Here is a 27,536-nt window from a genome sequence, read left to right on the forward strand (position 1 = left end):
CCAACAGATTCCGTGGAAGGAACTCAATGACCATATTCAAACCGTGGATCATTGCCATCGATTATTACAAGAACTGTATCCATTCAATTTGGGACGACAAGTGGTGTGTGTCTTAGTGACTTGTTTTCTGGGATTTCGTTTACCAGCCGATTCTTTGTGGACTCTTTACGATCAGTACTTACCACCTCCATGGCCTTAAATGGTCACGAAAAACTCCTTTTGCTCAAAGCCTTGCGGTTTCATCTGGATACTTCTCGACCTCAACAGGAAAAAAAGATTCGTCAACTTTTAGCTACCCAAGACGTGTATGACGATGTGTGTGTAGCTTGTGACTTACATCCCCATTGGACAGATGTCCGTGCCTGGAAAGAATGGGGTTTTGAGGCTTGGACCCAAGAAGTGGCCCAATATGCACGAGAGTTGTTCAAGGAAAAAAGTTACTTTTCAACCCGTGTTAGTGACGGTGCCAGAAGAACCCGTCACCCAGGACAGGACTGTCGTGGACAGACCTGAAAGACCCTTTCGGGAGGACACTTGTGTGACCTTACCCCCTACTATAGAACTGGTTAGAACATTACCCAAAACATGTTGTACAGACACTTGTGTTTATTCCACGTTCATGGTTATCATGTGCCTTTTATCCTTGCACTTAAGCCTTTGGCTTTAATGTATTTTTGTCTTTCGTATTCGTGTTTGAAAAAAAAAAAACATTCAATAAACGTGTACTGAAAAAGTATATAAACTCATGTCTTGTTTGTTTTTCGTGTCACAAGTGACATTTCTCACACCATGACTACCTCTGCTGTCTCTGCTCCCTCTTCCTCTACTGTCAAAGTCATCGACGAACACTTAGATCGTGCCAGTTGGGAGGCTTTGTATCTTCGCCATCCCTTTAACATGCTCATTGCTGGACCTAGCGGTTCAGGCAAAACCGAATTCGTCAAACGTTTGATCGAACATAAACATCATTTGATCGATCGACCACCTCAAAGGATCGTGTGGTGTTACAAAGAGTGGCAATCGGCGTACAGCCTCTTGCGAGAAAGTCAAGGCGATTCCATCGTGTTTGTGGAAGGCATTCCTAAAGAAGACGACGGCATCGTCTCTGACTCCCGTCAAACCCATTTGGTCATTTTCGACGACATGTTAGGAGAAGACGAAGAAGAAATTAAATTGTGGTTCACGCGCAAAGGGCATCACCGTAATGCCAGTGTCATTTACATCACCCAAAATTTGTTTCAACAAAGTAAAGCCCATCGCACCATCAGTCTCAATGCACATTACGTGGTCTTGTTTAAAAGCCCTCGAGATAAATCGCAAGTGCAAGTCTTAGCCAAACAGTTAGGAACGCCTTGGCTGACTCAGGCGTACGACGATGCCACTCAAACGCCACACGCCTATTTACTCGTCGATTTGAAACCTACGACTCCCGAGGATTTGCGATTTCGTACCCACTTGTTTCACCACTGGTGCCAAGACGGAGGGCCTGTCCTGTACACGTCTCCGTCCTCGACTTCATTTCACTCCCCATAAAAAATCTATAAAAACCTCAGACCATTTTTCGTCTGTCTCACACAGTGTGAACATGACGTCCCTTCAGTCGCATCTTCCCGTCAAATTGATTCGTGCCTTGTATGGCATCAGTCGAGAAAAAGATCCACAAACACGAGCTCGTGTCTTAGAAGCTAGTCTCAAAGAAGTCTTACGATGGTTCACGGTGACAGCACGTCAATTACTCCAAGGAATCATTCAGATTCCTCATCAAACCAAACGCTTTTTCGATCGAAACAAAGTCGCTTTGGTCCAACTGGCCGATCCCCGCATCGACACTCAAACCAAAAAACAAATCATTTTGAAACCTGGAGGGAGCGGTACTCTAGGAGGGGTCATCATTCGCTCACTCTTAAGATGGGATCCTAATGCCCCCAAAGTTATCCCCAAGACAAAAGTTCAACGAAGCCCCAAGAAGAAAAAGAAAAAGACCAGGTCCCCAAGGAGAACTTCTCCAGTGGCAGGACCCTCCTCTTACCAGTCACCACCCCGGAAAAATAAAAGAAGACCACAGAAAAAGAAACAGAGAAAAAGTCCTCAGAAAAAGAAAAGTCCACAGAAGAAAACTAGTCGCAAGAGAGGCACTGCGGATAGGACGCAGCCTTACACTCGCAAACCACGACCTGCCACAGCGGTGACTGTGTCTCCGACAGCCTCACGTTTATCCACTTCTCCGTTGATGTCACCAGGAACTGAAGAGTATTTGGAGACGTTAATCACACCAAGAACTTCTCCGTTGATGACCCCCAAAAGAACTTCCCCAGTGGCAGGACCCTCCAACTTAGCGGCAGTGGCTGCTGCTCACAAAGTACCTTCTCCCAAAATCAAAGTCCATGAAAGATCGGGCATGTTACAAAGTTTACTGGATTTGTCCAAGCAAGAACTGGCTCGATTTAGTCCGTTACGTACCCCTGCACGACGTGTCATGCCTGTCATGAAGTTGATACGCCGTAAAGACAATCAGTGGCGACGCGTTCCAGTATAAAAAAGGCCTGTGACCAAGTAGGGTATCAATGTTCTTTTGGTGCTCCTAAAGACTCAAAGATGTCATCCTCCAGAAAACCCCAAGGAAAGAAAAGGAAAGGACTGCCACCACGTTTAGCCAAACATGGGGACCTGTTATCTGTCCTGTCCAAAGATTCTCCACCCCTACGAAAAAAACTCATTCAAACGGCCTCCAAAGAGGTCATCGATACCGTGTGCGAATGTTGTTTGAACGTTTTGAAAGGCACGATCCCTTTGTCCAAACACCAGAAACAATGCTTAGGCAAACATCGTCACGTTCTTCGCCAAATGGTTCAAAAGAAAATTCCCATTCGTCAAAAAAAGAAGATGTTGGTCCAACGTGGAGGCATTTTGCCTCTCTTGTTAGGCCCCATACTGAAAGGAGTCTTGGGAACCATGTTGGGAGGACTGATGGGAGCAAGATAAAAAGGCCTTCGAAAGTCCCAAGATCTCAGAATCGACCCCTGACAACCCCATGGAAGGACGAAAACTAGCTTTAGTGCCTTACAAACGATGGATGGAATACCATCGGTGGCAAGAACAACGCACCCCGCATTTACCTCCCAATCCCAATTTGAGCGAGATGTCCCAGTTACAACACGAATTGCAGTCCTTGATGGATCGCCAAGATTTGTCCGAAACAGAAAAATCACAAAAGTACGGTCAACTCTTGCAACGACTGCAACTCTTTCACCAGAAAGCTTTAGACGAAACAGCTCTACCCACTCTGAAAGATTTTAAGACCTTGATGAAAAGTACAGCACCATCACCAGTACCAGTACCAGTACCAGTACCAGTGACCAAGACAGAAAAAGGAAAAGAAGAAGAAGAAGGGTTTCAAACTCCACCAGAAAAAGTACGCAAGTTAACAACACCACCTACCTCCAGAATTGGATGGATTAAAAAGATGATGGCCACCCCTTCTTCATCACAAGAGAAAAAGAAAGTGAAGACAGAAGTGAAGACAGAAGTGAAACAAGAACCGATATCCCCCGCTCAGACATCCTCCTCCTCTTCGACACCTATTGCCGGTCGCACACGCAAAGCATTGCAATCCAAGAAAATACCCCAAGAGAAAAAGAGTAGCATCCTCCAAGAGTGGGTGCCTTATTAACACACCAACCAACACAAAAAGATGGAAAAAGTTTTAGCCAGCATTTACTACGATCCCTCCCATCCTGCAGGTTACGCAGGAGTTCAAAAATTGTATCGTGCTGCCAAAACACGACTGAAAAGTCTCCGTTTACCTCAAGTGCAACGATGGTTACAAGAACAAGCTACCTACACTTTACACAAACCCATTCGACGCAAGTTTGCCAGAAGTCGCACCCGAGTGGAAGGCATCGATCATCAATGGCAAGCCGATTTAGCCGATGTCTCTCATTTGGCCAGCTACAATCGTGGCTACAAATATTTGTTTTGTGTCATCGACGTCTTTTCCAAATTTGCCTGGGTCGTGCCCTTGACTTCCAAATCGAGCAGCGAGTTAGTGCGAGCCCTGCAACGGGTGTTGAAACAAAGCGGTCGTCACCCTCTTCCATGGCAAACGGACAAAGGCACCGAATTTCTGAACCAAGCTTTCCAAAAAGAATTAAAGAAACGTGACATTCATTTTTTTACCACCGAGAATCCCGAAACCAAAGCCAGCATCGTGGAACGTTTTCAACGCACTTTGAAAGAACGCATGTGGAAATATTTTACGCATCACCACACTCTGAAGTACATCGACATCTTACCGCACCTGGTGCAAGCGTACAACCAATCTTACCATCGAAGCATCGGACGTGCCCCGCAAGACGTGACTCCCGACAACGAAGTGATGGTGTTCGAGCGTCTGTTCGGTACGTCCCCGATGAGGGCTGTCCCCAAGAAAAGTCGAGAGTTGACCGTATGAGATTGGGTACGCATTGGCAAAACCAAACGCACTTTCGACAAAGGCTACTTACCTAACTGGACGACCGAACTGTTTCGTGTCACTGGACGAGTGCATGGTCGTCATCCTGCCGTCTATAAATTGGAAGACATGAACGGAGAAGTACTCAAAGGAACGTTTTATTTGCCCGAGTTACAACGTGTCACCAAAAAAGAAGACGACGTGTACGACATCGAAAGCATTCTCGAAAGCAGAACCCGTAAAGTGGGCAAACGACGTGTCAAAGAAGTCAAAGTACGTTGGAAAGGATATCCACCCAGTTTCGATTCTTGGATCGACGCTTCGCAAGTCATCGACTATAAAAAGAAGAAGTGACCATCATGCCCTTTCACACAGCAGACGCAGCTACGTCGACCACTCCTTCTTCACCTAGTTCTTCTGTGCAAGATTTACAAAAACAACCCTTGTGGGTGTGGTGTGGAGAACGTGTGCCTAAAACGCAAATCGTCTTTTTCTGCCAAATCTTCGTGGTGTATTGTGTCATCGGGGCAGCCATTGCCAATTTGAGTTTGCAACAAGGAGACAAACAATTGTGGACCATTTTATTGAGCAGTTGCATCGGTTACCTGCTTCCAAATCCCTCCCTGAAATTCTCCTCGAACGGGAACCCCGGGAACCTTGTGTCCAGTGCCAGTGCCAGCCACCACTTCAATCACAACCAGAACCCCATTTTGGGCGGAGACACGCCTCTGACGTCCAGTAATATCCCCTCGGACAGCCACAGAACTCTGGAATTATGAGTCACCAAAACCAATTTTACTTAACCTTACCCAGTGACAGTTCCATGGAGGTGTTTCCCCACAACACGTTGTGCTGTTACCCAGCCAAATTACCTCAAGCCATCCCCTTAGATCACGAAGCCCATTGGGAAGTGGCTTTAGTAGAAATGATTCACCCTACACAAATCCAAAACATCACCGAAAAGCAAAACACTTTTGAGGTCGAAATCCTGAACCAACAATTACAAGACACCATGAATGAAATCAGTGGGTTTTCAGGGATCACAAAAACATCCACCATCAATCCAACCTTCAAAATCTACACCTTGAAAATTCCGGCAGGGTTTTATTTTAGTGGCCAACATTTGGTGGACACCATTGCGGACAGGTTCGAGTTAGTCTTTGGCAAAGCCCTGAACAGAGTCAAAAAAAGTGTTACCCTGGAGTACCATAAAGTGGCTCGTCGCTTCCTAATGAAATTTCAGGACACCCAAACGTTGTCCATCAGTTTTAATCGTGACTTGTTTGATATTTTAGGTGGAGACACAAAAATGGCTCAAAATTTTAATCCGAAGATCAACAGCAATACGGAATTTTACAAGTATTTTCGTTTCCCTGTAGAACTGAACCAAGGACTGAATTTGATGTTCGTGTACTCCGATGTGGTGGAGTATAACGTGGTGGGACACACCTCCGTGCCATTACTGCGTGTCATTCCTTTCAAAGTGGATAGTAACACGACCAGTGACCAGGAAGGTGGAAACACTTACCATGTCCACCGGGAATTTGTACATCCTCATTATTTGCCTGTCAGCAAGTCGTATTTGGACACGGTCAACATTGCTATAAAAGGAGATTTGGGACAAAATATTCCATTCACCAAAGGAAAAGTCACGGTGAAACTCCATTTTCGAAAACGGTTCTCTCACGACTCGTAAGTAAGTCATGTATCCAGTGTACCAAGGGGTTGCTCGACAGCGAGGACACGGTTTAGGAGACATGTTAAAATCGGCCTTTCGTTCGGTGGCCCCGGTGTTGAAACCGATGGTGACACGCGGATTGCACGCCTTGAAAGATGCGGCACTAACGCAAGGCAAAGAATTTCTCCAAAATGTCATCATCGACAAACAAAACCCTAAAGAAGCCTTCATGAGGGCTGGCAAAAATGTCTTGCTGCAAACGGGCAAAGACATTTTAGGCCGACGAGACACACCTATAAATGCCCTGCACGCTACCGAGTCAGGCATTCAGCAAGGACAAGGCAGAAAGAGACGAAGAAGAAAACACCCTTTCACCAGACTTCAAGCGAGAAAGGCTAAGAAAAGAAGAACCGTTCGAGACTTAGACGTTTTCGATTATTGAGAAAGAACAGAACAAAAAATGATGTACCGAGAGTCTTGCGCTTGTTCCAAAACGGAACTGGATCTGTTTGCCATGCCCCCCACCATGATGACGATGCAAGAATCTCAATGGGTGGAATTTCATCCCGTCTCCTCATTGACAGCCTCAGCTCCCATCGAGTTTGAAATCAAAGGACAGCCCGAAGATTACATCGATCTGAATAGCAGTTACTTGTACTTGAAAGTCCAAGTTCTAGATAAGGATGGTGGTGCAGTAGATGACACTGAGAATATAGCTCCCGTCAACAATTTCATGCATTCCTTGTTCAGCTCAGTGGATTTGTACTTGAATAACAAACTAGTCAGCAGCAGCATAGATACTTACACTTACCGTGCCTACCTGGAAAATCTTTTGACGTACGGAATAGATGCCAAGGATACCCATCTCAATGCTTGTGTGCTGTGGGAACCTGACGAAGCGAAGGAGTTTGACGACCCAGATAAAGACAATAACGGCTTCGGGGAAAGACAAAAGAAAATCCTAGGTGGAAAGAGTTTAGAACTGATGGATCGTTTACATTTGGACATGTGGTTGCAAGAAAAATATTTGCTGAACGGGGTGAATGTTCGCTTGAGACTGAATCGTAGCAGTACCGCTTTCCATTTGTTGGCTGATAGTACTGCTAGCAATCCCAAAAGCCAAATTTTAGAGGCCAAACTCTACGTAAGACGCGTGGAAGTGTTACCCAAAGTAGGTAACGACATCAGTCAAACGTTGAGCAGAACGACCGCCAAGTATCCCATACGACGCGTGGAAGTGAAAACGTTCACCATTCCCGTTGGACATCATTCCATGATCGAAGATCATCTGTTCCAAGGACAGCTACCCAAACGTTTGATTCTTGGTATGGTCTCGAATGAAGCCTTCAATGGAGCCTTCAAAAAAAATCCTTTCAACTTTCAACACTTTAACGTAAAGAAAATCGAAGTCAGTCGCGATGCTAAAACCTTGTGTACCCGACCTTTCGAACCTGACTTTAGTGACACGAAGATGAATTACTTAAGGTCGTACTTGTCCATGTACGAAGCCACCGGTCAGTTAGGAACCAACACCAGTCACGGCATTACGTACGATGATTACGCAGGAGGTTATGCTTTGTGGGCTTTCGATTTCACTCCTGACCAAGGCAGCGACGAGGGACATTTCCACCCTATAAAATCAGGCCAGATTCGTGTGGAACTTCAGTTTGCAGAACCACTGAAAGAGACAGTGAACGTCATCCTGTATGCAGAATTCGATAATACCATAGAAATCAACAGTTTGAGAGAAGTCATTCTAGATTAGTAGAAGCCATGGAAGACTGTTATCCCTCATTACCTAGTGGAGAAACTTTGGACATGGAATGTGAGGAGACCCTGGAAAAAGAAGAAGTAATCATGATGAAGTCAAGATGGCCAGAACAAGAAGCCCATTTAGTCTCCTGTTTTGCCAAACACTTGGTAGACAAAATAACAGAATTGATCAAGAAAAATTGTTATGGATGTCAAAACGATCATCCCAGTCAAATTCAACACGATAAATGCCTAATGTTAAGTCAAGAAGAAAAATTGGACGAGTATCTGGACGAAGCTTGGAGTCTCATCTCGGACAAAGACGTGTTGCACCAGTGGTATAAAGACTTGCGTGAACATTCTTGTCCACCATTAACCACTCAAGAGATCCATCGTATCGAAGCTCTCCTGAATCAGAGTGAGGAAACAGAACGAATAACCGTTTATTCGTCAGACATTTTCAAGCAAAAAGTCAGGATCGAATTGACGACTTATTATTACCTGTGAAGAAGAAAACAACATGGATACCTGGGAACTTCATTACCTTTTGAACCACAGTTCGTATACGGCTTCTTGGAATCCTGTCGTCTGTGCTAAAGATGAACTCCCTCATCGCAAACCTAAAGACCATCAAGCTTACGTGATCAACACGGACGACAGTCATCTCCCAGGAACCCACTGGGTAGCCGTCTACTTTCCTCAAGAAAGATGTGTGGAATATTTTGATTCGTATGGATTACCCCCTTTGGAAGACGATATCATTGACTTTATGAGAAGAAATGCTCAGATCACCCGTTTCAATAATGTGAAATTACAAGGCACAGATTCTTTGGTGTGTGGACAATATTGTGTGTATTTTCTGCATCATCGCAGCCTGGGCTATTCCTTAGAACATTTAGTGACTCATTTCGATCCTCGTTCATCTGCTAGAAACGATGTGAAAGTAGATCGATGGTTTTGTGACCATTATGCTTATCTTTTGTCTCAAGCTAGGAAACGTAGTGTCCATCAATGGCCTAATGATTTCCAACAGTGGAAATCACGATTTCATTCACAACGTTGTCAGCCTTGTTTAAAGTAGATTGTACATTGAGAAAAAAATGTTTGTGATTTGAAAAAAAATGGTTGATGTTATAGTGTTGGATTATTGTTAAAAAATGTTAGAGTTGTTGTTTAGTGTTAAGTGATTTTTGAATAAAAAATGTTGTGTTATGAAAAAATGCCTTTGTGGTTTGTTTAGCTATAAGAATGTTGGATTGATGCTCTTTTTTTCTTACTATCCCTCTCATGACACTCACTAAACGTTGCGGCTCGAAAACCGTGTGGGGATGTTTTCCTTCACGTCCGCGCTTTGACTTTAAGAACCGGGTTATTTCCAGTCTAACCATCCATTGTCGACTCATCCTCCTAAGAAGATGTGCTCCAAACTAGCTAAGCTCAACGAAGCCTACGTGAATTTGCATAGGGTCAGACACAGTCTGATACCGAAGCCAGAAGAAATAGAGAATGTGAGAATGTTAAAAATCACTGAAGACCTGATAGAAGAGCTCTTCAGAGAAGAAATGAACAGGGAAAAAGAAGAATGGACAGAGAAGTACAGACTTCAGAGACAGCAGCAACAGCAGCAACAGCAGCAACAACAACAACAACAACAACAGCAGCAACAACCTGAACCTGACAGAGGCTTTGTCGATTGCCGTATCGACACCAAAGAGTTCTTCTTCTCTTTCCGAAGAAGCAGACCTATTGCCAGAAAGTCTATCCTCAGAGGACATCGCATTCTTAGAAACTAAAAAAGAATGCCATAGCAAACAAAAAAACAGCCCTTTTCAGGGCTACCCCAATACTCTAGAAAAGAAATAACGATCGATTTGCCAAAATGTGTAGGTAGAGTAGTGTGAAAATAAACACTAACTCTTGTTTTTAAAAATGTGGGGGTATGTGTTGGTGTGTTTGTGTTAGTAAGAGCTGAAGTAAGTTGGTGTGGATAGTAGATTAAAATGATATCTTTTCTTAGTGTTTGAGGTGTATATTTGGGGTTAGATTGGATTGATTTGAGTATGTGGATAGTCTATTGAAGTGATTTATAAAAAAGTTTAAAATAGTAATGGGTAGCATAAAAAGTGAGTGAGTGTTTGTTTTAGGTCCGCGCGTTGTTGTTTTTTTTTTGGTCATGATCTAGGTAAGATGAATTTTATGTTATTAGGGGGATGTTTTCCTTCACGTCCGCGCTTTCACTATAAATTGAAACTCGTTCGGCAGTCCAGCTACCCTTGTTGATTGATCAACACCAAAAAATGAACACGAGACTTGAGAAACTGTTGGAGCTTCATGTGCATCTGGAATATGCCAGGCGCATATTAAATGAACTGGCCGCGGAAGCCATTGTCGAGGAGGGAAGGATAAGAGAGGAGGAAAGAAGAAACAAAGAAGAGGAGGAGAGAAGATATAAAGAAGAAGAAGAAGAAAGAAGATATAAAGAGGAAAGAAGAAACAAAGAAGAGGAGGAGGAAAAGGAGAGAAGAAATTTCAAAATCCCAGAGAGCGAAAATTGGGATTCTGAAGCGACATATCCTACCTCTGCTCTCTCCCCCCAAAAGGTAAAAAGTAACTGGGGGATAAGATGTGTATGTGGCGCCAGGCCTGGAAGGTGCCACCATTAACCAGGTGTCCATGAAGTTCCAAACAAAACAGCCCTTTTCAGGGCTACCCAATACTCTAGAAAAGAAATAACGATCGATTAGCCAATGTGTGTAGGTAGAGTAGTGTGAATATAAACACTAACTCTTTATTAATAGTGGGAGTGTATGTGATTGTGTGTTTGTGTTTGTAAATGTTGAAGTAAGTTTGTGTGTTTGTGTTTGTAAATGTTGAAGTAAGTTTGTGTGTTTGTGTTTGTAAATGATGAAGTAAGTTTGTGTGAATAGTAGATTATGGGTTTATTTATTGATTCTTAGTGTATGTAGAGAGTATAGTTGAGGTTTATATTATATGAAATGAGAAAGTAAGGTGATGTTTTCCTTCACGTACGCGCGATGTTAGTCATGATCTAGGTAAGATCAAATTTATGTTATTAGGGGATGTTTTCCTTCACGTCCGCGCTTTCACTATAAGAACCCACAGTGTTCGTTGTTCAAACCATTCTGCAAAGAATAAAAAGAAGATGGCGTCAAACCAAATGGACAAAATACAAACCTTGCAAGACGTTTTAGACAACTTAGGAATAATGGAACAGATGCTAATAAGACTCGTTGAAGACCATTATTCCTATAGTCCCCATCGTGTGAAGATGGAAATTAATAACTTAAGAAAAGCAAAGGACAAGATTAGCGGTGTCATGAAAGAGATCAAGGAGGAGAAGGAGGATGAAGAGGAAAGAATAAGAATACGCAAATGGAACGAAAAAATTGAAAAAGAAGAAGAAAATGAAAAAAGGAAGAAAGAAGAGGAGGAAGAGAAGAAGAAAGAAGAGGAGGAGGAGGAGAAGAAAAAAAAAGAAAGAGAAGAAGAGTGTAGGAGATAAAATAAGAACTTGGTGGAGGAAAAGAAGAAATTAGAAGAAGAAGAAAACCCAAAGGCCCTTTTCAGGGCCAGCCATATTTCTCGAAAAGAGATAGCCTTTCCATTGCCTACCCCTTTTTTTATTTTATTTTTTTTTTTAAAAATAGAGTCCCTCCCTGTTTCAATTTTACATAGACCCTATACAGTCCCAGGGGTTTTTGACCATGTTAAATTTACATAGACCCTATATTGTCCCAAGGGTTTCTGGCCATGTTAATTCCCATAGACCCTATATTGTCCCACGATTCTTGACCATGTTAAATTCCCATAGACCCTATATTGTCCCACGATTTTTCTCCATGTTAAATTTACATAGACCCTATATTGTCCCAAGGGTATTTTTAATGATAAATCCCATAGACCCTATAATATCCCCCTTCACTACTATCGACTCTTGTTTATAATAATATGTTGACAGATAGGCAACCAGATGAAATAATAAAGAGATTACTTAGATAATTATTATTGTTGGCTAGTTTGTAGGCTTCTACATTTCCTTTGTTCTTCATGACTTCTGACAGTACAGAAGATGGTTATGTTGAACATGTTGCAAAGTATTTGAAAAGTTGCTTTTATTTCAGCCTTGACCATCATTGCTATAGAAATCTTGCCAAAACTTCTTCCTCAGAGAAATATTACAACTACGACTCCAGCCCCAGGTGACCAACCTCTCGTCTCTTCCTTCATATCTCTCTTATACTCGTACATGCACACACAGCACACATCTTTTCAACCACCACAACAATTTTTTTATACTTTTATTTTAGAAGTCGTATTAAAAAAGGCAACAGGTTCTTATATTCAACACCAAACATAAGTATGTGCCTACGTCCATCAGTAAATAAACTCTCAATAATTTTGTCATCACACAAAGTTAATTTCTCCATCTGATAAACATATGTGTTGCAAACACAAATATTCACTAAAAGATTGGAAAGATATATCCCTGGATCCTACATGAGGACAATTAATACAATGAAATATCATTATATTTTGAAAAAGAATATTATTATTATAGGTGAAGTAGAGTTTAACTCGTCTTCCGATGAAATAATCCGGGTTTGCTAGTTTTTCATCGCCTTGCCTGCTTGCATTACTCTACATACCCTCTCGACTAAGCAAAAAATCCTCAATCAATTTCGACGGAACCAATTCGCAGGTATAGGTATTTGTGTGGAGCGGACACACGGTACTGAATTAAATAAAAGCAAATAATTGGGTTGCAACGAAAATATGGCTGCTATACACAAATGGTTCTGATTTTCTTCATTCTAAATATAAAGAAACAAACGCTACAGAATAATTATAAAATTACAAACAGGGAACCCTCTAATTTCTTTGCAAAGTTCATTTGATCCTGACACCTCGTCGTTCCTCACATATAACAAATTTAGGAGCGCGAAAACAGCAATACACAGACGCCATTATAAATGTTCTTTTAAAACAATATTTATCTTACCCTAGGTATCTGTGTTCATGATTTTATGTTAGGTCTCCGTTTTGTTCAGTTAATAAAGATTGTATTATAGTGCTTGTTCTCTTTGCTTACGCTAGTTAATTTACTGTATGATAGACTTAAATGGATCAGTTGTACACTTCATACAAATATGATATAGGGCATTCTAAAGTATGCTATTTCATGTAGGAAGAGGGCATACTAGGTTTTAAATACTTGTGTCCAATCCCTTTTCCTAATAAAAAGAAGATATTGAAATATGTTTGAAACAAATTATATTGCATTGATGTAAGATTCAGTTTTCAAACTGTCCTATTAGTTCAGGAAGATAAATTTTATAGTATTAAATTTGATATTCATTTACACACCTTACCATTCTCAGGTGTTTAAATGTGTTGTCAATAGCCATTGTGGCCCTTTCTAAGAGACAGTCTGTTTTGATATGTATCGAAACTACGTTATTAATTCTTGTGTCTATTGTATAACCTTTTCCTTGTGTTTCAACGTGTTTACTTAATTAACCATATAGACAGTAATACATGCAGGAAAATGCAATAATAATTCATAAATGTCAACTTCATATTAAAACATGTTAATATTATGATCATTCCTTGCTTCATAGTATTGTTGGAAGTTTCTAAGTTGAATATCTAATGACAGAAACAAAACGTGGCATATACATTTATCATGAGTTGCAACTAGTATTGAAAGCATACTGTACATAAGGTATAATTGGCACATGCCTTAATTTAGAATTTTTGTTTGCTTGTCTTAGATGGAAAAGCTTTGCCAAAATGAGAATGTCATCAACTTCCCTGAATATAATATTTCTGTATATTTTACTTTGCATACATTGATACGCGCTAGATTAACACCAGACACGATCACATTCCACAGACTTTCAAGACGCCAAAAAAACACAATATGTGATAGATGCCAAATGAACTGGAATTGCCATATAGAAACGAATACAATGAAAGCAGACAGAAAACTAAAACGACGTACCCAAACCCTAACCCTATTATTACTAAATAATTTAACCCCGATTTAAAAGACCGGAAAAAGCCCATCAGACCAAAGCGACCTCCTATTATTTTAAAACTTTCTCCAAAAATGTTTAACACTATCGATAGCGTTTTGCAGAAATGTGAGCTCATCAAGATATAGTCATGCATCATTTTGTTCGCAAATCATCTAGTTTCCCCCAAAAGTTGTGCCTCGCGTATCTTGCTTTTCATTACAAGGCTGGATCAACGCCATTTTCAAAGAAGTGTTGAAAAAAGGTGCTTATGTTATTACTTTTAAAGTTGTTTTGAAGAAATGACCCACTCACCATTTTAAATCTTAGATTAAGGTTTCAGTGCAATTTGAAGAGCTTAGTGCTTATTAATTTATACAATATATTAAATTTAATTAGGAAAACAAACACGTTTATTTACGTGGCAAGATGACGTGTATTAAGTAATACTTATCCGGTGATAAAAGACTCAGTAATAGAACTAATTGCAAAAAAAAGTCGTTTGAGCAAAGCGAACACGTTTATGTCTAAAGTGTATATTTCATACTTATATGTGTGAAAGCTAGTGATGCGAATATAAGTCAACTAGCAATAACGTAACGGTACTATCTTATGCTGCAAACGATTTATGAAATTAAATGCATATGTTTAGACCTTTACAGAGGTGTTAAAAGAAAAAGCCGGATAGATATTAGTATAGATCTGCTTTTGGTGTAACTTTACTCGAGGTTTGTCGCCAGAGCTTGCGGATAGAAAATGGTATAAAGTAAACTTTCAAAACATGGCGTGAGAGTAACCTGTGGAGTTATGAAGTTAACAGTATTGGTGACATAGATATTATAAACGATATTACTATAACGCATTAGGGAATTAATCTTTATAATTGACACATCGAGAAGAAAACGTCCAAGAGGTAAACGTAACCAATTTTGAATTCTACAATATTGTTACAGTGAAGAATTCATATATTAGATACGGGTAAGAAACGTAGGTTGAAATATATTTTATGATGGCTCACAGAAAATAGAAATCTCTTTTATCAAAGGAGAAGTTCGAGATGGTACGTATGAGAAAGACAAGGAAAATAGTTTCAAAAGCTACTCGATGCCACAGTCGCATGTCAAGAGACCATTCAGAAGGGTACTAACACAGCTCTTCATAAAGAACAAAGAATACAGAATACCGTTAAGGAATAATAAAAGATTTAAGATAAAATACAGATCCACGTCACTTGAAGTGAACTCGAAATTTTCATTTGAAATATCATAGGTGTATATTAATTATTAAAAAATAGATAGAGTGGAAACGTTATTTAGTGATGCAAGTGGAAACGTAACTACGCTTGCAACACAGCTTCATTACCGTGATTATTCCGTTAAATAAATACTATCAAATTCGATACTTCTACTGTAGGAAAAATATCTATAATGTAAGGTTGAAATAACACAAAACACAAATATATATATATATATATATATATATATATATATATATATATATATATATATATATATATATATATATATATATATATATATATATATATATATATAGGCTATTGGGTACAACAGTTATGCGGTCACACCGAATCACATAATTTCCTTCTTTAAAACATTAGGAATTGCTTTATGAATATCACACGGAAATTAGCTAAGTAAGTAATAATGCTTATTTGTAACAATTGTAAAATACAAAAATTTTAATAATTTTGGCATGAATATAAACATATTTTAATTCCACTACAGTTAATATACTTATAAAAGAAATGGTTACCGTGGAAGTACTTGTCGGATGTTGAAAACCCCTTACTATTAATGTTAACATTATCCCCGATAATAATTATTTCATGTGTTCATTCCATTTAAGTATGTATTTTTGGTACATGGTGAGTCATCTTTTGCCTCCTGAATTAAAATTATACAAAACAACATATCGTTTGGAAATGACGTTTGAGAAAGACTCGTCTCAAACACTTTAAAGGTAGTAAATGAAGAATTTATTTTAATATTGTTGATGAAGAATTGAAATAAAAAAGTAACGATTAGGCAAATGTTTTTTCTTAGTTTGTAAATGGTGGCAAGAGAGGTTTTTAAATTTGAAAATGGTGGATGGTCAACTTCTAAGAAAAGCAATCCTGATTTCTTGAACAAAAATAAGATTATTGAATTGTAGTTGAAACAACTTTGAAAATGTTTGAATACCACACTGGTTATATTGGTTTCTTGCTTAAAAGGTCTGAAAACCGTTTTGATATGGTTAGCTGAGATAGGGTTGTATTTTCTACCTTTCTGTGTTCATGATTTCTCTAGGATGTCCAGCAACATATTTCTTGTACTCAGCTGGGTGTGGGCGATTCTGCTATCGATACGAGTCCACAGACTGCAAATCCTGGTCTGCTGCACGCACAGTCTGCCGAACGGAAGGAGGTGACCTTTTGGAGCCCTCCCAGTGCTACTACGAGTTTTTCAGGGAACGAGCGCAGCAAAATGAAGGTAAAATGATCAACCTTGCACAATATACTAAAATTTACGTGACGAAATAAGATAATAAGGAGTGATCCGCAGGCAAGTTGCACTAATGCTCTTCTTGTATGTGACCTACTATCCAGAGAACTCGAAAAGGTGTCGGTAAGCACTGCTGTGCCTCTGTCTATGACTGAACAAATAACAAAGAATTAATTGGATGCCAATCAAATCTGGTATTTTTGAGAATAATGTAGTGCAGGAATTATTACATTTTGGTGTTAGTTCGCAACTTCTTGAGTAAGTTGCCGTATTGTTTTTGCTAACACGATACTAGGGATGTTATTAGAATGAGTTACTCGGCGAAATTTGTCGTTATTCGCGTTGCTATAAGAAAGTTAATTAAAACATGAGGTGGACAATGACTAACACGCAGTCTCTAGGACAATGGAGTTTTCTCCTCTCAGATCATCAGTAAGTCAGGATTGTGGTGTATATAAGTACAACGTGCAATTATTATTGGTAAATGACAAATGCTAGCTATCGTGGTTCGAATGTCCATAAGTTACTCTTTTCTTCATTGTGGCCTATTGAGATTGTATCATTTATTAATAATAGAAAAAAACAGGTTCGCGAATAGTACAAGAAATTAAAGGAAAAAGTATCTCAAACTTATACGAAATAAATAGAAGACCAGACTGCAGTGAAAAAGGCCAAAGTACAAATAAACCGCCTGAAATTAGCAGATTATACAAAAATTCGAAAACAAATATTGCCGGTCAGCTGCCGTTAAGGTTAGCCGGTTGAACATGATAGAAAGTGTTCATTTGAAATATGTTGGGAGTAACTCTCATCTACTTTTTATGTACAGTATTACTAGTAGTACCATACGGTTTCTTGTCTCCTTTGATTAATCCCTGTTTACGTTAAGCATATGATAATTTGTGTGCATTTATAAAGTTATTCAAACTTAAATTGATCATTTATAGATCTGAATTTCGGTGAAGTTAATTTTTTTATGAAAAGATCTGTTTAGGATTAACTTCATGCAACTAGAGAGTCAATCAGTATTTTCATACGTTTCTCCATTCAGTGATATCGCGAAGTGATGCCAAATAAGAACTTCGGAAAGACAAAATATAAGTTTGCAGACACGTTTGGGTAAAAGAAACGCAAATTTCATTGAAACATTTCATTCTCGTGATTTAACGGTACAAAGTGCAGTAATTAATTACTTCACATAAACGTTTTGCATTGAAAAGACATAACGTATAAACAATGTCTCGTTTTCGTTTTCAGGAAGTTGCGATACAAATTTCTGGCTGGGGGCTAGTACAACAACCCCAGGGACCAATTTTGTTACGGTGAGAGGAAACCCAATTTCAAACAATGCTTCCTTTTGGAATCCTGGTCAACCTGACGGTGGTAGGGGAACTGAGAATTGTCTAGAAATGAGGAAAGGGTTCATGGCCTATCTGGCTAACGACAATAGCTGTAACAGAGCACAAGGTTTTATTTGTCAAATAGTTATATAACCAGAAATTGTGGGAAACAGATCTATACATGTTTATTAGAGCATTATGGAGAATAATAAACATGATTCTACTTTGATGACTTTCGTTGTATATGTGAATGATGAGTATATTTATTTCTTTGTTTTTGAATATTATAAACTTATATATATATATATATGTGTGTGTGTGTGTGTGTGTGTGTTAATGGATGGATAAATATATCAATGGATCAAGGTTAAGTTTTAAAAAAAATATTAAGATATGCAAATGTGTGTGCATGCACAGATAGATAAATGGATTATAAACTGTTTGCCTGTTGAAGACTGTCAGCAATAAGAATCTATCGTTATTCACCTCCAGAATAAAGAAATTACACAAAGAACATCGACTCCAGAACCACAGACTTAATCAGACTTCATGACCAGACTTTCATAGCTTCATTCAAATTTATTCCGATCACATCGCTATTTGACTTGACTGACCGTATAACATGCAAACACAAATATCCCAGTCTGAATAGTTGATGCAAATGTTTGTATTGATAAATAGTCTAAATTATTTTGTTTCCTGTATCAAGTCCTCACATCACTCAGTAGAAGTGACCGCACTTTTCATATTGGTAAAAATCTTCTCTAGAATTTGCTCAAATGAGAACCAACATTTTTACGATTATTACGATTTGATAATATCCTAAATTTTGAAAGCCGAATTTCGTTTGTTACAATGTTCATTGTTATTGAAAACGTAGTCCATAAAGTAAGTAAATACGCGAACAAATATGTACAATTTTGCAATGCCCTTCTTCTGTGGTAATGGCGTACTGCAGATTTACACTTTTTGCATACGTGTTCATATCCCTGTTAATAAACCGAATCTCGCTACCAAATTACATAAGCCATACACTCTTGATGAATTAAACTACAAGTACGATAAAACAACGTAAACGTATAATACAACATTGAACGTGTTTTGCGAAACTGAACATTAATTAAAAAAGAGTTGATTAAAAAGAATATAAGTCACCCAACTCGTTGGCTCAAACTAAGTAAGACATAATGGCGACCCCGCCCCGACAGCTAAACACATAAAGCGCTTCCCTCTAATGGCTGTGTCACTCAAGATCCCTAAGTAACATATTTAGTCGCGCGCGTTAACATGTATTACGCACGTGCCGCGCAAGCAATGAAGGCGTCACGCGATGCAAAGAAAAAGTATATTTACAAGATACTATGGCGCGCAAAACACGTCAAATACTGGAATTTATGGTGGTCTAAGCAAGCCTTATCAGGTATTTCGTAACAATAGACTATGTAATAAACAGTGATGTTGAATTTTAAGAAAACAGAATGATCATTGCTACACCATTAAAAGGCAATAGGGATAGCAGCAGAGAGGGTGAACAGACCATAAAATTCCGACAAAACAAATAAAACAAACAAATAAAATCATCTCGTAGAAAGGTCAAGATTTTTACAAATGAACTTTCCCTTGAGATGTTTTATTTCTGTAATGACCGATTGTACTAATAAAACCTCAGTTCGAAATAGTAGCTGAAAAAATAAAGTACTCTACGTGTTTATTTATTCTTGTTTATTTTTTTGACGACCAACGTTGGTAGGTACCCTCTCTGCTGCTATTAATTTACCACCATACCAAGTTTGATGAATATTTTTCAACGCGTTCTCGCTGTCGTTTTTCCTCATCTGTTTCATCTTCATCTGTTTCATCTTTATTTGTTCTATGTTTCAAGTAATATTCAAGTTCTGATGGTGGTTTTTCTATTTTTGGATTTATGTTCTTTCTGTGTTTATAATATATCATCAAACTTCTGTATCGATCTCCACCGCAATTTTTGCAAATCTGATATAATCCTCTAACGCCGTTGTTACATCCAACACAACTTCGTGGACCAGCATGAGGGTTTTTCTTTATAAGATAATTATGTTTCTTGCAATATTCTCCACGGCATTTTTTATTACAATTGTTAGTGGTTCCTTGACGCAGCCACGCACAGTTGTTCATTATATTAATGATATCTGTTTAATTAAATTTAATTTTATCATCACCCCTGTTACCCAAATATTTTATCAAGACCCACACGATATCTTGTTCTTGGATCATGTAAATTTATTGTTATAAATCCATGTGGAGTAGCTTGCGCTCGTGAGAAGAAATTTTTGAATTTAATTATATCCATGTCACCGCTGCACCAAGTTTGATGAATATTTCGCAACGTGTGTGTGTCTACGCCATTAAACACAACTAAAATGTTGCAGTTGTCTCTGATCACCTTCGGAATTTGTGTATATCGTTGAGTAACATAGATCACGTCTGTATTTTTATGTCTCCCTCGGGAAAAAATCCTAGCTGGATTTGATTGTTTATCTAGCATCACATCGTCGTATACAACTAAATTATTAATAAATCCGTCTATGGAATCTACGGATGGTGCTTCATTAATATCGGTTATAAACTCTATAACATCATTATCCTCATCCAGTAATCGCGCGTTTTCATTGAAATCTTTAAGTACATCATAACATCGTTGATCATCAACGGATGGTGCTACTAAATATAATTTATCCCATTTCAACCATCTCATTATCAGATTAAGTAATAATTGCGTCTTACCCGATCCAGATGGTCCCATGATAATCATTCTGATGGAATTTGGTAGTGCAGGATGGTGTTTAATTGGCTCTCGCTGCCGAGTTGCTGAGAAATCAATTATATCCATATATGTTATAACATGAATCTATATTGTTTACGCTGTAAAGTTAAAACTCCAACCACTGATTTAGCTACGGTTATAACAAAAAATAAAAAAATAGCGTACGGTGGAAAATGTTCTATATGCGGTAGAAAGAAATTTTCGTTTTTACCTAATAAGCGCGGTGGTGATATTGCTAATTTGACGTCAAAGTTTCCAGGTGCTCCATGGGCTAAATACAGCGGAGAAAAACATCTACCGGGATATAATTATTGCGGTCCTGGTACCAGACTTGATATCAGGCTCGATAATCAGGATCAACCAAAACCAGGCGAGGAACCAATAAATGCTATTGATCGAGCTTGTCATGTAGCTTATAAAAGTCAAAATCTACAAGATAGGCATATTGCAGATGTGAAATTAATTCATGCATTAAATTCTATAAAAAATAAAAATATGAGAGAATCATTAGCTAATTGGTTAGCAAGATCCTCGATGAAAGGTAAATTAGCGCTTGGGGCTGGTAATTAATAATGGAATTAATTTATTATTCACCAAGAGGATACTGGAGAGGCAAAGCAGCAATTGGTAAACTCGCTGATGCAGCAGCGGTTAAACATTCTACTGCTAGCGCGTGGTTATCCAAACAAGCAATATGACAAATTTATCTACCACGTCCTAAACGAATTCAATACGCGTATTTCGATGTCAGTGTTCCTAATGAAGTTCATCAAGCTGATATTCTGTTTTTACCGCATGATACTGTGCGTAGAAAAACGTACAAATACGCGTTAACCGTAGTTGATGTTGCAAGTAGATATAAAGAAGCAGAGCCGCTATCAGCGAAAACATCATCTGAAGTAACCGATGCGTTTGAACGAATTTATCAACGAGGACTTGGACCACAAGGTGGTCTGCGATGGCCACAGCTACTACAGGTTGATCCTGGTAAGGAATTTCTTGGTCCAGTATCATCGCTGATGAAACGACATAATACCAAAATACGACGAGGTCATACTGCAATTCATCGTGATCAAGCAATTGTTGAGCGATTTAATCGAACACTTGCTGAGCGGTTATTTGGATATCAATACGCGAGGGAATTTATTCAGGATAAAAGATCTCGCGAATGGGTTGCAAGATTACCAAGCGTGATAGCTGCATTAAATAATGAGATCACACGAACAACCAACATGAAACCCATTAATGCAATTACAAAAAAAAATATACCAACACAACGAAAAGATGTTAAAAAACAAAAAATATTAGGTGATGTTACAGTTAGATATTTATATGAGCCTGGTGAACTTGAAGGTGGTAAACGAAGAGCAACTGATCCTATTTGGAGTGTTACCACACACAAAATATCTACCGTGACAAGATCCACTGGGAGAAACGCAGGCGTTTCCAGACCTGCAATCTACAGATTAGATTCAGCTGCTCCTCAGCGTGGATTTACACGTGAACAACTACAAATAATTTCCGCGGATACACAACTACCACCGCGATCACTTCAGTGATTTCGATCACTTAACTAGCACCCAAGGCGCCAGCGCTAAGGGTGCCTGCACCCCGACGTCGATTACACTCAAGACAGGTCAACATGGTATTTTCTCGTATATGACCGCGACTATTATCTTTTCTATCTACGGTGAATTGTCTTGAATCATTACTCGAATACCGCCATAACATTATACAATTACAACTGGCTCAATGATTATTCTGCTGCTGTTTTAACTCAATAATAAATTCAACATCAAGATCAAAGTCGTGTTTATTTTTTTTATCAGATTGTTTGTATCCGATTAATTTTTTTCTTATTATATCATCATCGATGATGTTAAATTTATCAACGATTTCAGGAATTATGATTCTATGTAATTGAGATATATTTCTGACCCTCGATACCGCTAAATAAACTAAATTTGACCACTCGATGCGATCGTCTACAATCCAGACTCGTGTATCAGAAATAGTTAATCCCTGAGACGAGTGGATCGTCATAGCGTATCCCAACACCCATGGAGATTTGTCAGCGTGTAATGCATCTTCGACCACACTGATATCAACAGCGACAATATCATTTAATACGAGATTCTGTTTCCTTGACTCTGTCAAGGGTCCTGGAATATCAACATTAATATTCTGTTTTCGTGTATCTGATGGTCTATAACACAACGGTACGGGTAATTCTGAATATTTTTCTTTATGCAGCTGAAATAACTGCTGTTGTAAAGCGTCTCTGATTATTTTTCTACTTGCTACGATCAAATCGGTGGGTCTCCATAATTTCAAAAAATCACTCATTGAGGTCTCTGAGATCACTCCACGTATTAATTCACACTGAATTTTGTTTGATTGTAATCTGATTAATTTTTTAAACTCCCTCAAATTTGCATCAAGAGCTCTATGATCATCATCTATTTCTTCGTAATAATCAACGAAATTTTTTAACCAATCATGTGGAGATGGTCCAACAAAAGGCGGCGGTTGACCATGATCGCCATACATTATTATAGCGGTATTTTTCGTCAACAACCAATCAAGAAACTTTTTTAATGTATCCAATGAGACCGTGCATATCTCATCCCAAATAATTATTTTAGGTATATATTTTTCTCCCATCCGTTCAGGAGTCCATGTATCCCCGCGCCACCGAAAGAAACTTTGATACGTACACGATTGTACTTGCCGCTGTTTCATCTCACGTGCAAGTCTATGTGTGGGTGTCAGCACGATTATATCTGAATTTCTAAAAACATTAATCGTTCGAGTTGTTTTGCCACATCCACCAGGTCCATTGAGATATAATGTCTTATATCTGGTTATTGGATCACTCAACGATGGTGCTTTCGACATTTCTGATATTTTATTACCCTTACGATAAAAATCTCTCATTGGAACATCTGCTGATTCTGCATAATTGTGTAATAGTTCCTTTTTTATTCTCCACGAACCCCATCGTTCATCATTACTTGTAAATTTCATAACAAGTTCTAAATATTTACTTGAAATATAAAACGAATCTGTTGCGACTCTGACTGCGGTCTCAGGAAATCTATTAATCATCGATAATAAATTTATAGAAACATAAGCCAACATGGAAGATCTTAGATGAGTATATTGCGGGGAGACGTCATTTATGTAACTAACGATCGTACCTAATTTTGTTCCGTCGGATAAATAAACACTTTCTCGATTTACAAATATATTTTTCGCTGTTGTATCAGCGATTATAAAATCGTACTCGGCATCATCTAGAATTAATCGTGCGTGATGTCTTTTATAATCATATGCACCACCTTGAGTAAATTTACCTATAATTGTTCTACCGAGATCCTTTGCGGTTTTGAGTTTATTAGGAATATCATCTTCGGAAACATCAGGATATTTTTCCTTAAACTCGCTAATAACTTCAGAATCTGACATGGGTAACCAAACTTTGGTCTGTGCATGATATGATATAATTGCCTCACTGACCACCAACGATGTCAGTATCGCACAATCTAGCATATATCGTAACAAAACTATAGGTGCCCAACGTTTTTCACAAAAATGTCTACCAAACCAAACATAACAAGTCTTGTGAAGATTTTCGTTAAACTCGAATGATTCAATACAGGCGAATCCAGTCAGATCAAAATCAGGTAATGGTCCATTAATTGCCACTCGCGTCATCTCGTTTGTAGGGTGACCAAATCTTTCAAAGTATGCAGAACAATCTCCGTATCCCAGAAAACTTCCTGGATAACATGCAACCATATCAACCGAAATAACATCATTGTAATTATATTTGGTATTCCATAATCCGCCATGTCCATATTCGACGCAACTTGCTCGTACGTCCTCGAGTAAATCAAATCGTGTTGGTTTCCATGAATTTCTTTCTCTGGCGAAATGAGCCGCAACAGATGGAACGGTAAAACAATTAGTTAGTAATTTGTCAGTATTTTCCGCGTGCTTACACTGTGAAAACGTCGCGAGATTTTTCATCTCATCATGGAGGGATTCTGTGCGATATATTTCACCGTTTGGTTTGACAAACTGATCAAATTCACCTTCCTCATTACTTTTAAATAACCATACCGATACAGGATCGGTTTTACTTATTTCTTTAATAAAATCAAACATACCTCCCCCAGAATTATCTGTGGGGTAAAATCTAACAGTTCGATCACGTGGAAATATTGTTACTGCGTTAGTCCATGCGTGCGCGTTATGATCAATAATATTTATTGGAGCTCCTTTCGATTTGTATTTCGATTGGTACAGTACTTCTCCCGTTATTGTCGCTACGGTTATTGGAAATTTTAATATTTTTCCTAACTCAGCAACATCTTTTATTGTAGCACCGGTATCCTTAACTGAATCAGCCCACGAGTTTATTTTTTCAAGCCTTAAATCAGTTAATCCGTTTCCACGCATCGCGTTTGTAAAGTGTTCTATTACTCGTTCGGCTACACAATTTAACCTTGAAAATTTCATCGGCGCTAGTTTATCAACGTTGGGTTTTTTATTTATCTCATAAATTCCATAAATAACCGCTGTTACAGGATATGCTCGCTCATAATACGGTTTGTCAATACCCGTCAGTAGACCCGGTCTGGAATTTTTACTTAATATGACAGTTTTATTATTACCAAGGACAGGATCATATTTGTCACGGATAATCCAACTACCTGTTTCTGTTAATACAATAAATTTTACTCTGAAGAAATATTTTTGATTGCCCTCGTATTCAGCGATGTAGTTAATGATAGTTGCCACTCGCTTGTCGTTCATTGTGGCGTCCGTGACTTTGTCGACACTGACTTTGTCAGCTTTCTTGACTCCGTCAAGGCGTATAATCTTGAACGTTGACCATGTATGAGATGCACCATCCGTGTAAAATTCTTTCTTGGCGTCGTGAATTTTCGAGATCAAACTTTTATTTTTCGGATCAACCAAATCTCGCACTGGCAAGTCAGAAGATAATCTGTCAAGGTTGAATTTATATTTAACAGGCCTAGTTTGGGATAATCTCTAAAACTCGTTCATATAATTAAAACAAATATTTAAAATAAAAAATATTATATATACAATGTCTCAATGCAGATGGTTGATGATCGGCTCAGTAAATCGATGCAACAAATCCTGCAGAAAGGAATTTTGTTGGATGCACTCACAAAACATACGACGAGGAAGTCTAGGACCAATACCATGTCTGCGGTGTGGTATTGGAGTGCGAGAAAAAACAGAATTATGTGGAAAGTGCGGCGGAAAACGGTTCAGAGAACTTAAAAGATATTATGACAAAAAATATAATAGCGGTGAAAACGCTATAAAATCCGTGGAGGATTATATATCAAGATTTCAGACAAACAATGATTTAAACAAATAATATTATTATAATGGAGCAAAATAAATTTGTCCCACATCCTGTCATAACAAACTATGAATCAAATATTAATGGTATCATCAGACACTGCAAGTTGAAGAGACAAGTTGGTTATATTAATAATTTTGGTTATCTTAGATTTACAGTTGGGAAGAAACATTATCTGTGTCATAGATTTACGTATGAATGTCATAATGGGATGATCAATGACGGTCTTGTTATTGATCATATTGATGGAAATCCTCAAAACAATAATTTATCCAACTTTCGTGTTGTCACACAAAGCGTGAACTCTGCATGTGGTAATACAGGAAGATGTAAGACAATCGGAAAGAGGGCGGTAATTTCCACAAACATAGAAACTGGTGAAGAAGTAATACTGCGTTCAATATCTTCTGCTGCGAAATATTTTGATATTCACCCGCATTCAGTACAAAAAGTAGCAGAAAATATATATAAAACCGCTTTCTCGAAAAAATATAAGCAGAAAATCATCTTTCAGTATCAATAATTATCATCACCACATTATTAACTATCATCACCACATTGAATTAATTTTTTTAATTTATGTCACAGTATGTCCTCCATACACTACTGAATTTTTGATTATATAAAAGGGAGATTACTTTGTAATATATAGTTTTCTTCGTAGATTTTTGATTTTTTATGATCGTAATTAGTCAGTTTAACTAATTACATCGTAATTAATTACTCGTAGAAGTATTATTTATGGTTTTTAAATATTTCCCATCATACAACATTACGAGAAATCATGATAATGTTATTGATCCGCAAGGAAGCTGTAATACAGGTACAGAACAGAAACCGTTGTCATGGTAATCGATCTGCAGGTGTGTTCATGCCACTGTTATTATTGATTCGCAGTCTGCTTAGGAAAACCGCTGTTTTATATTCAGAAACTGTTGTTATTCAGAAACCGCTGTTTTATATTCAGAAACTGTTATTATTCAGAAACCGCTGTTTTATATTCAGAAACTGTTGTTATAAATACAGAAACTGTTATTATTCAGAAACCGCTGTTTTAGTGTAAATATTGGTTCCTTAGCTATATAGCTTAACTATATATTAACTTCCGAAACATATGTTCGTAACAAGGTTTGATAGCTCAATCAGTATGGTATTGGACTGTGACGCTCGCGGTCCAGGATCGAATCCCCATGGCTGACAATGTGTTGGTGGTGTGCGCATAATTGCGATTTTTATAATAATGGGGGAACCGCAAAACCCCCCGCTCAGCAAAATTCAACCACAATATTGACTTGTGGTTGATACATATTTTCGTATCACCCACTGGATTAATTATTGTGGGTGGGATTTTTGCTGAGCGTATATGTTTGTACTGTCCTTAGTTAAGTTACATGTTTGTGCCGTCCAATGCATAATCTGAGCTCGCTAATACACTCGATAAGGGCTCTTCATTCATTGTATATATCCATTTCATTGTATATATCCATTTAATTGTATATATGTTATGTGTATATCCTCTAAACTTGGTAGATTGCGGTGGCAAGCTACGAGTTTAATGAGGATTTTGCCG

The sequence above is a fragment of the Sinohyriopsis cumingii genome, chromosome 1, assembly GCF_028554795.1.
Source record: "Sinohyriopsis cumingii isolate HCF-2022 chromosome 1, ASM2855479v2, whole genome shotgun sequence".
In the NCBI taxonomy this organism is placed as follows: domain Eukaryota; kingdom Metazoa; phylum Mollusca; class Bivalvia; order Unionida; family Unionidae; genus Sinohyriopsis; species Sinohyriopsis cumingii.